This window comes from Pygoscelis adeliae, unplaced genomic scaffold (genome assembly GCF_000699105.1).
Source record: "Pygoscelis adeliae isolate BGI_AS28 unplaced genomic scaffold, ASM69910v1 Scaffold74, whole genome shotgun sequence".
Lineage (NCBI taxonomy): Eukaryota > Metazoa > Chordata > Aves > Sphenisciformes > Spheniscidae > Pygoscelis > Pygoscelis adeliae.
Genome location: NW_008824665.1, coordinates 692,058 through 701,585, shown reverse-complemented (window position 1 = coordinate 701,585; position 9,528 = coordinate 692,058). Strand labels below are relative to the sequence as shown.

The window sequence follows — 9,528 nt, the reverse complement described above, 5'->3', positions numbered from 1 at the left end:
CATTTCTGGTTCACGTCCAGCTTTTCATCCACCAGTACCCCCAAGTCCTTCTCAGCAGGGGGATGCACTCGATCCCACTACCTATGTCATTGATGAAGATATTAAACAGTACTGGTCCCAATATGGACCCCTGTGGGATGCCACTTGTCACCAATCTCCATCTGGACATTGAGCCGTTGACCACTACCCTCTGGATGCGACCATCTAACCAATTCCTCACCCACCGGACAGTCCACCCATCAAATCCATACCTCTCCAGTTTAGAGAGGGGGATGTTGTGGGGGACCGTGTCAAAGGCCTTACAGAGGTCCAGACAGACGACATGTGTAGCCCTTCCCATGTCCACTGATGTAGTCCCTCCATCATAGAAGGCCACTAGGTTGGTCAGGCAGGACTTGCCCTTGGTGAAGCCATGCTGGCTGTCTCAAATCACCTCCCTGTCCTCCATGTGCCTTAGCATAGCTTCCAGGAGGATCTGTTCTATGATCTTCCCAGGCACAGAGGTGAGACTGACTGGCCTGTAGTTCCCCGGGTCTTCCTTTTTTCCCTTTTTAAAAATGGGGGTTATGTTTCCCCTTTTCCAGTCAGAGAGAACTTCACTGGACTGCCTGCACCTTCAGGTGCCTTAGGTGGTCTAACATCACAACTATTTTGTCAGAATGTGAGGAGAGAAAATGAAACATGAACATCTCCCCCAAGCCAACAAACCTTAAACACCAGCAAAACTTTTTTCAAGGACCGATGCTTCAGGCATCAGTCAGATATCCTCTGGTGAAGCTTGCTTGCTACGGTGGCCTAGGATAATTCCTGATCCCAGTGCCTGCACGGCCACTGCTAGGAGTCATGTTCCCACAGCCAAGGCAGCAAAGGGGAACATGTGCCTGCATTTCAGCTGCATCTTCAGTCTGACATACTAATGCAAACTCTTGCTAAACCTGCAAAGGCCTGTAAAGTGGGTTGGGGGTGGCATGAGGCCAAGCTTTATCTCCTCCTCTGCTGCCCCCACACCAGGGCAATGACAGCTTTTAAGGGACCAACAAAGTCATGTGGGATGGCAATATTTTAAGCTGCCCCAACAAAATACTGGTCACCCACCGACTTCCATACTGAAGTGAGCATGGCCTAAAAAGGCTGGGTAAATCAGCATTTCCCTACCTCTAGTGATGCTATCTCATCCTAAGTCACCAAAACCTGTGTAGCACCTCCGGCTTTCACTGATCAAAGATAAACAGAAACAGACTCCATCAAGCTTGGGAGCATACCCAGAATCCAGGCAGGGAACAGAAATGACACTAAGTAGCCTCTCTGCTTTGTACCTCTTTGCACAGCTAATTAACACAGCTCACACACCAAAAAGCGGGTCTGAAGCATTAGGGATCCTGCCGTAGGGGGAAAGTAATCATGAAGCAGTTAATTGAATAAACCCAGGGAAAGTTTGTTCTGCTGGCAGCCATCCCATAAGGATAAAGAAAGGCAGATTTGTCCAAGTGGATTATTTGCTCCATGTGACTTGCTCCATGTTATTTGCTCCACTCAGCACTCTTTAGGAACATGTTTACCCTTGTGCCATGGTGCAAAGTCTTTTCCGATAGATGTTGAACAATCTGTCCTCTCACCTTCAGAGTTTATTTTGTATTGCTTGTAATTACCAATAAGGGTGCGTATCCCAAAGCATATTTTGAAGTATGTCTTGCTCTCTTTTGCCATCCCTTATCTGCCACAGTGACCTCCTTTCCAATCCAGACTGATTTAATTAGCTGGTAATATCCCTGGACTTTGGACTACCAGAAAGATTTGCATTTCTGACGAGTTTAAATTACCAGATGCTTGTGTAACTGCTATAGCTCCATACTTTTTCACTGGCGTCAGTCTCCTGTGCTGATCTTTGGATCCCTGAGTGTGTCCCACATGTCTGTCTGTCTGCCGCCTTCATTCTTTTCAGATATGTCTTTCAGATATGACTTTGGCTTGGTCATTGTTGATGCAAATGTTCGATGACTGCTCTTGAGACCGTTATACTGCTGCACCCCTCCTTGCACACCAAGCTCTGGTTTTATGTAGGATTGCAGGGTCAGAACAATTCAGGTGAGAAAGGATCTCTGGGCATGCCGTTGTCCAACCCCTGCTCAAAGGACAGCAAAGATAGGTCAGGTTGCTCAGGGTCCCATCAAGTTTTTATAATCTCCAAGGATGCAGATGGCAGAGCCTCTTCGGGCAGCCTATGCTAGTGCCTCACCACTCCCATGAGAAGAACTTTTTGCCTCATATCTATTCAAAATATCCCTTGTTTCGGCTTATGTCTGGTCGTTCCTATTCTTCCAGTGTGTGTCTCTGTGAAGCGTCTGGCTTTGTTTTCTCTGTACAACCCCATTAGTTAATCGTAGGCAGCAATTCCCTTCTCTTCTCCAGGCTGAGCAAGCACAGCCCTCTGCCTCTCCTCCTCCATCCTCTGCTCAGCCTCCTGACCAGCTTGCTGCCCTTCACTGGCCTTGCTCCTCTGTGTCAATGCCTTTCTTCTAGTGGGGAGCCCCAAACAGGACTTGATACTCTGGATGTGGTCTCACAAGTGCCAAGCAGAGGGTAATAATCATTCACCTGGACCTGCCAGTTGTTACACTCTGCTAACGCAGCTGAGGATGAAGTTGTCCTTTGCCACAAGGGCACATTGCTGGCTCACTTTCAGCTTGCCCACCAGGACCCCCCAGGCCTTTTCTGCAAATCTTCTTGCTATCCACTCAGCCTGCAGCCTGCACTGTTACATGGAGTTATTCTGTCCCTGATACATGACCCTTCATTTACCTTTGTCCTTCTGTCTTGCCTGGCAATGGTGACAGCATCCATGGTCTATTCATTTGCTTTGCCTAAAATTCTGTTGTCAGTTAGTCCAAAAAGTTATTCCCTATTTTTTTCTTGATGGGAAGTTCCTTCTTGCAGAAATAAATTGAAAGCTTTCACCCTGCAGTTACGTTCCAGACCTTTTTTGTTATATCTGAAATCTCCCTCAAAACTTGCTTTTGGGAAGTAGAAAGAAGATTGTCTTACCTGAACCTGTGTAAAATAGTAGTGAATATAATAGTTGGTGTTACTGTGCCCCAACTTTCTGGATTTATCCTAAGGAGACAATTATCCTGATTGGGTTTTCTTTTGCATAAGTCAAAGGAACTGTAGGGTGTATCGGTGAGGTTCATTTCATCTAAATTCAGCTAGATGAAAATGACATATCCTTCCCAAGCTAGTCTTCTGGCTTCCTTGATCGTCAGTGGCAAGGAAGACTGTCTTCCTTTAAGGACAATTCATCTCACTGATCCTAGACTCCAAAAGATGTTGCATCTCAGAGATGTCCTCAGCTCTCAGGTAGTACAAGTAGGGAACGCACAGTACTGGCCCACAAGGAAAGCCTGTCCTCCCTGGTCTGCAATGTGCCTTTTCATACTATTGGGGTCCAACCAGCAGAGATAACACATCCCTGTGTGCAACCAGACATCCTCATCTGAGCAGACGTTGCAACGCAGCAGCGAGACATCCAGGCTCAATTCCCTATTAAAGAGGAAGATGTCTTCAATCCACCTTGCACTCTTAAAAAGGGATGGATAAGTTTGCTGGACTCCATCAGGTTTTTCATCTGGTCTTTTGCTGAATCAAGTTTGATAATTTTTAGAATAAGTATATCAGAATAAGCATTTGATCCTGCAAAACATACATATTTTTGAATCTGCGCACATGCTTGACACTGAACCCCTGAGTGGTCTTGCTGAGTTCAGGGCACTACCACGACCACCACACTGGCTGCCATCCTACTGTTTCCATTTCAGCCTCTTACTCCTGAAAAGCCTGAAGGTGACCTTAACCATCCCCTTGCCCCAGCTGCCCTACGTAATCCTTGTGTGGTGGTTATTTACTCCATTTTCACACTTATTACTTTGCTTATTTTCCACATGGAAGTCCCTAAGAGTAGAAGAATATTTTCATCCTCTGCTGATGTGGTTTTCTGCTCTGTAGCAGCTGCCTCCTTGCTCATCTATAGTGTTTGTTTTCTGCACAAGGAGATGTTACTGATTTAACCTTTTTCTGTCTCATTTATGCTCCATTTCTCTGTTTCTCTTTCCATTTCAGCTGGCACTTGATGTGAGAGAGTGTGTGATCTTGTGTTTAAGATATTCAAAAGTATCTGTGTCTCTTCTCCACCACACATTTCCCAGGGGTTGATGGGCAATTCACCAACCACTCTGGAGCTTAATATTTCCATGTGTAAAATACTGGTAACGTCACTAAAGCTGTGCAGATGATTTATTTTTAACGGGGAGGCCAATCTGGAAGGAAAAGGGGTTTCAGTTTAGATCAGCTCAGAACGAAATTGCTCTAGCAGAAAAGACTAGAACCGAAAGCACTACATCTGGTACGGAAATAACTGATTAATTCCTTTCCAAAGTTGTTTCAAACATTTCTACCTTTTAAAAAAAGTACACCAAAATAAACACGCAAAGTTCTCGGAGGTCTCTGCCATTCTCCCCCAGTGACGCTTTCATGTTGTTGCTGACACTAAAGGGGAGAGCTAAAGATAAATCCATTAATGTTATATAAGATGCTCAGAAATGCCTCTAAATAAATAAAAGTGCTTCAAATTGTACACTGCGTATGTGTCAGGCAATTCATGGGCAGTGCCAGGATGCTCTTCCCCCTTTGGAGGAGAATGTTGTGGGAGAGCCGAGCAGGAGTATTGCAGGTGGTTATTAGCAGCAGGTCACCCCGAGCAGTTTTCAGGAGATCTCCATGCCAGAATTCTCTTTTGCCAGCCTCTGTTGCAAAAATCTCACCTAAAGTAGGCCCAGCATGTTACCTAAATCTTGTTCAGCTCTCCAAAGCGATTCTCTCCTTTTTGGTGGCACATGCACCTCCTGGCACCCACCTCCAGCAGCTCCAAGCAGGGCCACAGCTCTGCACTGTGCCATGCCATGCCACGTGTGCCAGTGCCTATGCCACTGAGAGGTGCTGAGGGCAGCCCATCACAGTCATTGCTCCCATGGTCATCGCTCCCACCATGCCAGGGGAGCAGCAGTCCTCGCCACCCCAGCCTCCTGCAGCCAAAAGAGAGTGGCTCTGTCTCCCATGCCCTTGCTACCTTGCTCAGTCCCCAGTAAAGCTGGGTAAAGACTGTCTCTCCCATGAAATTATTGCAGGATTCACAGTTTTTCTCTCTTCTGCAGCAGGCTGAGAGACGCTGATCGCCCATTGTGATGGCAAGGTTCTGGGGGTGCTGGGGGCGACACCCAAAGTCTCAGCTCTGAGCCAGGCAGGACAAGGATTATGGTCTTTCTACAGTGTAGGAAGCGCCGAAGCCCTGGGGAGACAGGGTGCAGCCACAGCAGCTCCTTTCCCTCGCTTTACCGGAGCTCTCAGGATCTGCTGTGCTTCCTTTAAACTCAATTTCTTGGATTACTTAAGAACCTCATATTGTCTCTGAGAAAACAAAGGAAGTTTCTAAGTGCCCCCAGCTAGGTGTGCTGGGAGGTCTTTGATATGAGGAAAGCATCTTAATGATTAAACAAAAATTTATACTCTGTAAATTCTGATTTTGAGGCAAAATTCACGATGCTTGGGAACCTGGCCTGGGACTTTTTAACATCTGAGACTTGCAGGACCACGCTCAGCGCTTGGCTTCTCTACTGAGGCAAGCAGCAATGTGTGCTAATTAATGCCAGTTGTGGGAATGTCCGGGTGTGACTTACATCTGCTGGGAAGCAGACTGAGACCTCACCACTCATTTCACATAATCAAGGCTTATATTAAAACATCCCTCCTTCCTCCGCACCCCATGTGTTAGCCACAGCGATTGCTTTGGGGCAGTATTTCTCTGGAGGGAGGTATCATCTGGGCCGTTATGCCTAACCCAAAGGGCTGCACTGAGAAATTCTTGATATACTGAGCTGTATCAGGGTGGGTGGATTAGAAAGTGATATGTGGTGGTGTCCTCCTCACCCCTGCTGTCAAACACCCTGTCAAGGGGAGAGGTATTTCTCTAATATTATAATAATGGGGCTGTCTCCCATTGGTAATATCTGACTTGAAATGTCTTGCAACCAGGTCAGATTTATTATTGAAATTCACCCTCAAAATCAAATGTGAATAGGAAAAGACTCAATGCTTACCCACTCTATCCTACCTCTTGAGCTGTAGCATGGCAGGCAGCGCCAGTTAACAACGGTAATTCATTTTCCGCAGTGGGTTTGGGGCAGGAGAGGGGGAGAAGGAATCTGGAGCGTATTAACACAGAAACTTCTGAGACGGCAGCTCTTCTCTCCCTCTCCCTCTGCCGAGGAGACACCGTAATTGTTATTCTGGGAGACCACGCTGGAGCTCTGAGCTGCCCTGCTTCGCAGCGCACTTGGAGCAAAGCCCATGCTACCCTGCTCGCCCGCGCCGTGGTCCTGTGGGTTGTGCAGGTGCGTGGGTCTGCAAGCTCGAGGTTAATGGATTATGAGAGAGGGCAGTTCCCAGGACCAGGCAGCGGCAGCGGTGGATGGAGAGCCTCCGGAGAGAGCTGCGGGAGCGTGCTCTGCCTCGCCTCTGCAGAGCACCATCATGGTCATATCTGCAGGCGGCTGTGGACGCATGGACAGAGGCTCCCGGGGTGCTCGTGGTCAACTTGGTTTCCAGTTCTGCCCACTGAAACCCCTTCAAACAGAGCCAGGGCTGAAGGAGGGGTGGCAAAGCAGCGCTGCTGGCTGCTGGCCGCATCCCTGCAAAAGGATTTGAAGGTCTGAGGTGCCCAATGTTCACACAGCCCTGCCCCACGGCTGGGATGGGACCCAGGCTCCTTACCCAGAGCCGGGGTTTGCAGGCAGCAGGGGGTTTTGCAGCCCCTCTCGCCACAGCTGTCATGATCCTGTTGAACATTGGGGCCAAATGCCATTTGGGCTCCCCAAATCACAGCCCTGCACAGGAGATTTGAGGGTGTCTGGGCTGAGACAGTGACAGAGGGTATCTGGGGGTTGTTAGCAGCAGGTTTCAGAGTCCCCCTCCTCCCTTGCACCAAATAAATAAATTAAACTCATGGGTGTATAATGTACTGTAGCACTTTAATCCTGCTGGGGATAAAGTGGATTACAAAGCTATTTGGCTGGCCACTGCATGCAGAGCCAAACTGTTATAACAGGATTCAAATCCCATCCCTAACTCAGAGCAGATTCGCTTGTTGCTTTGAAAAGTAGCTAGAAGACAGCTTGGCCCCATAAACCATGCTACAACCCTTTTTAAATATAGGATTGAACTATTTATGCCCTCCTTTAAGTATGCTTCTTTTTGTAATTCAGCGAGTTCCTTGAAGTCCTACAGAGATGGAGACGGGTGGTTTTTATAAGAACACAGTAAACACACTTTTTTACTCTTTACGAGAACATTTTTCACACTCTCCAAAGAGTTAAAGTTGTGTGTAAAAAGCTAGTAACTCCTTGAATGAAGAAGATCTGTTTTAGCCAGCCATACACAGCACCTCACAAGGCATCAACACCCGGCTGGGCTGTGATTGCACTGCAGTCCCCTGCCATGCATGCCTGGTTTTTGGGGCAGGGACCGATGCCAGCTAAAGAGTGAGGACACAGCCACCCACCTTCACCTTCTCCCGGGGGTGCAATTAGCAGTGCTGGGGGGAATTGCTATTAACAGGGGGGAAATGCAGAGGAATTCACTGAGCCTCATCTCCGCAGGGACCAGCAAACCCTGCTTGTTTCTTCCGTGCACACGGAACACCTTAAAACTTTCCCTGCACGCTGGGGCCTGCAGCCAGCAGCATGAGCGGTGCTCCTCTAATTAATATGTCCTTGGAGGGAGCAGCCACTTAGCTGGGGAGCTCCATTGTCTGGTCGTGCCTCTCCAAGGGGAGATGTCAGGGTGACTGTACGCTTGAAGGAAGACAGGTTACAAGGTAATGCATATAATACGATAGAGAATGAAGGTGACCTATAGAAGTGCAGTAAATATGTGATTTTCTCTGCTCGGCAAGTGAATTTTGATCCCAGCGTAGCACCACATCATAAGGTGCTGCTGCCACACTTGGGAAAGCTCATGGGAGGACAAAGAGCAGAAAGCGGCAAGAAGGACAAAGAGGCTTCAAACCCACCCCACCCCCCACCCCCCTATTCATACCCCTGCCAAACAGGCAAAACAGGGGGTGATGGTTGCAAAATTGTCTTTCCTTGTTTAGAGCTGCCTGTGTCAGTCTGTTGTACAAAGGGAAAATAGCAGCAGATCAATAGAGGTGTCTGGGCTGACACTCTTACCGTCTTCTCCTTTAAGGTACGCTGAATCGCTCATCAGCCTTCCCAGTTAATGAGCCTTTCAGTGGGAAGAAAGACACAGGTTTCTTTCTAAGCATGTGCTTCTCTGCCAACCTGTGGACCTCTCCTAAAGGAAGAAGTAAGTGATGGGCTCTGGTCACTGTCAGAGGTCTGGGCTGTGACTGCGGTGACAGCGTGCTGACACAACTTTACTAGACGCCCCCCTTGGTCTAGCTATGGGCCTGTGACAGTAGAAGCTGGTGCAACCTTTCCCTGGAGGGTACCAGCACTCCCCTGTCCTCTGCCACTCACTGGGTGCTTTATGTGATGCCATGTGTCAGAGGACACACATATGTGATCACCAGCTGTGGGTCCTTGGAGGGGGCTGGATCCCACCACCATCCTTGAGCACTGCCCTGGATGGAAGGGGTGAGAATGGAGGTCCTGCTGCAGTTTGACTTTAATGGAGTTATGCGTGTTGGCACTGACTGAGGACCTGACCTGTGCGAGGGATGTCAACATGCATAATCACACCAGAATATGATGCCTGCCATTTATCATTTGCACCAGCCAGCCAGGAGCCCCCTTGCCCAGGTGCTGTGGAGATACGTAATAAAATAATGCCTTTGCAAAGAGCTTACAATTTTGGAGTAAGCACAAATGTTTAAGCCTTGAAGGGAAGGGAGAGAAATGACATTGCTCCTAGCCCTTGTTTCCTAGCAGGCGTGTATTCATCAACCGCGAACCTTAATACAGTTTTCACTCCACTTGGCAATTCTTAAGATAGATTTGGGGGCTGTCAACAAAATGTTACAGTTGAAATGACCCAGCTAGAAATAATAGACTATGAAACATCAAAGTAGTCATAATCCTGTAAACCACCACAGAGGAATATGTTCGGCCCTTTCATTTTTAATGGTCTCTCAGGTGTCATTTGGAATACGGGACAGTTTCAGGGGGGATTTCCCTGTCCCAGCTTCAGAAGTCTGCACCAGGTTGCTGGCGGGAGCAACAACAACCTCCCTGTGCATCTCCAGGGGAAAAACGGGCACCCCGAGAAGCAGGTTCATCTGGCTTGTCTTTGACACCAGTTTTTGGACAAGGTGCCTTGCCTGCTGGAGGTGACCACTTCTCCACCGCCAGGTAAGAGCAGGTGGGGCAAGGTGTCTTGCTCAGAGACAGCTGGTGTTGGCCTGCAGGCTCCTACCACTCGCTGGTGCTGGCGGGGGGGCGCCGGTGGTGCCGTGCTGGGCAC

The 9,528-nt window shown here is 48.4% G+C and overlaps 1 protein-coding gene across 1 annotated transcript in view; it reads right to left on the bottom strand.

Annotated features, from left to right (window-relative positions):
- Positions 1-9,528, bottom strand: part of SIAH3 (siah E3 ubiquitin protein ligase family member 3) — a 50,306-nt gene that overhangs the window by 38,080 nt on the left and 2,698 nt on the right. The gene's annotated exons all lie outside the window — the stretch shown is intronic.